A 2,504-nucleotide genomic window follows, 5' to 3' on the forward strand; every position below is an offset into this window, starting at 1 on the left:
AACTGTATTGTTTTTGAAGTGGTGGAGAGACAATGCACAGTTTGACCCACTGCTGTCACCCATGGCCAAAGCATATCTCTCTGTCCCAGCAACATCAGTACCAAGCAAGAGAGTTTTTTCCACAGCAGGGGATATTGTAAACACCCAAACATCCCAGCTTCTACCTGGAAATGTGGACATGCTCATATTCCTAAAAGATAACCTTGATGATGCTGAGTGAGTGAGTTAGAGTTGAGTTACTTGAAAAACTAAAGTGAAACTTGATTTATTCTATTGCAGGGTCTGATTATTATATTGTTGACACTTTAAAATACTACTATCCTACTAAAATGCTGTACAAATCAGATGTGTTATTTAATAAAGAAAAACAAATTCAAGTTTTTCTTTATTTTTCAATATCGCGATATTATCGTACCGTGAGTTGTTGGTATCGTTACATCCCTACTCCATACTGTTTCAGAAATAATCTTTGATGTGGTTTAGAACAGGATGGCGTTTTATCACAGCAGAATGTAACTTTATCTCTGGTGGAATTCTGATCAGGCATTATCTACGCCTCCTCTTTTCTTTTTTTTCAAGCTAAGGACCCAAAATCCACGTTTCTCTAACAGGGCTGCAAAAGAGGGGTATGAGCAGTATGAGGCATGGCTACAACGGGTGATCTGTTTGGTATTTTAAGCAAAAAAATTCACAGACATGTTTTGTATAGGTATGGCCCTACAATATATGTTTCCAATATAGCATAATAGGTCCACTTTAATTTACATCAGAATCAGAAAAAAAAAATTATAATTATTTTTTAATAATTATTTTTTTTATTTTATAATGGGACACAGGGTTCGGTCCGGATTGATTTGCAGTTTGGTCCGGAGTTTGAGAAGCCTTGGTTTAAGCTATCCAAACAACGTAAGCTAACTATTTCAAATATTTTGCTTTAGCTTTCTAGCCAAACTGTTTATTTTAGCTAACTATTTATTACTTTTAGCTAACGAGCTATTCCAACTGTTTATTACTTACTCTTATCTTTTAACTATTCTATTTCAGCCATTAACTTTTAGCTGGCTATTTCTCATTACATTGACCTACTATTTAAACCGTTTATCAATACCTTCCAACCCAGTCTCACGGCATTTCGTGTTATAGTCAAGACATTTATTTAATCTATTGATTTGTGTTCACTACCGCGATTTTCGCATTTTTTTCGTGTCACACAGAACGATTTTAAAAGCAATGTATTTCTATTGGTAGTATGTTTTGTGCCTGCACCACGTCTTTTTGTCCAGTCGGGTCTTGGAAGACCGGAAGCTGTGTGGTTCATAAAAACATTTTCTTATATCTTACCCTAAGCCTAACCCTAACCCTTTTGTTTTGAATAGTATAATGTCGGAGTTTTTTTGCCGTCCACGAGGAAAATAAATGGGTCTCGGAGCCTCAGAATACTGAAATCTGTATTTTTTCAAATATTTGTTTCTTTCTAATTTGTTATTATTTGGTGCAGGCACTAATCATACTACCAATAGAAATACATTGCGTCTAAAATCGTTCTGTGTCAGAATACTGAAATCTGTATTTAAAAAACTGTCTTTTTCCTTCTAATTTGTTATTATTTTACATTGCTTTTAAAATCGTTCCGTGTGACATGAAAAAAATGGGGAAATCGTGTTGGTGAACACGAATCAATAGATTAATTTTGTGACTATGACACGAAATGCCGTGAGACTGTGTTGTACCTTCAGATAGCTCTTTTAACCATCCATTAGCTTACTTTTAACTAACCAGCCTATTTCAACCATTTATCCCTAGGCCTACTGTTAACTGTATTGACTATAAATCCCTAACTTTTGGACTTAAGTGTTAATCCGTTACTCTTGGCCAAATAGCCTTTTAAAATGTTGACTTTAAGCAAAATATAAAATAAAACAGGGCATTTGTAATGACTTTTGGGAGGTCTCCCTTAATTATGTGTGCATGCAGTCGTTGTCACTAGGGTCTGTTGATGCCAAGGGCTAAAATTAGGAGGTGTTCAAATGTCACTGTCCAGCTGTTATCATCATATTTAATTTTGTATATGCATGTACATACTCACATAGGAATGTCTAGTTTCATATTCTAGCTGAACTAACCACTTATATGGCAAAAGTTTGTGGAACAGAATACTTTTTGTTGCTTTTGTTCTGATAAGCAGTCTATATTCAGTTGAAGTGTACTCAGAGTCACTTGGTGATGAGTCAGAAAATTATGACAATGTGTGCTGGGAAGTGAAGGGATGTGAGTTTGATGCAACATGAACATGAGTAATAGAAAGCATTGTTCATATGTAATTTCATTTCTGCATTATCATAAGAAGAACAAATAAAAAATACTAATAGCCATCATAGCTATGCCATTCTTTTTCCACAAACATAGATAATGACATAGACAGTAGCCTAACTTTATTCTTGCTGGTAGATATGGAAAGATTTCTGGAGAGTCACTTAACATGTATTGCAATCCAAGAACAATTG

Source organism: Notothenia coriiceps, unplaced genomic scaffold (assembly GCF_000735185.1).
Source record: "Notothenia coriiceps isolate Sejong01 unplaced genomic scaffold, NC01 NC01_scaffold00010968, whole genome shotgun sequence".
NCBI lineage: Eukaryota > Metazoa > Chordata > Actinopteri > Perciformes > Nototheniidae > Notothenia > Notothenia coriiceps.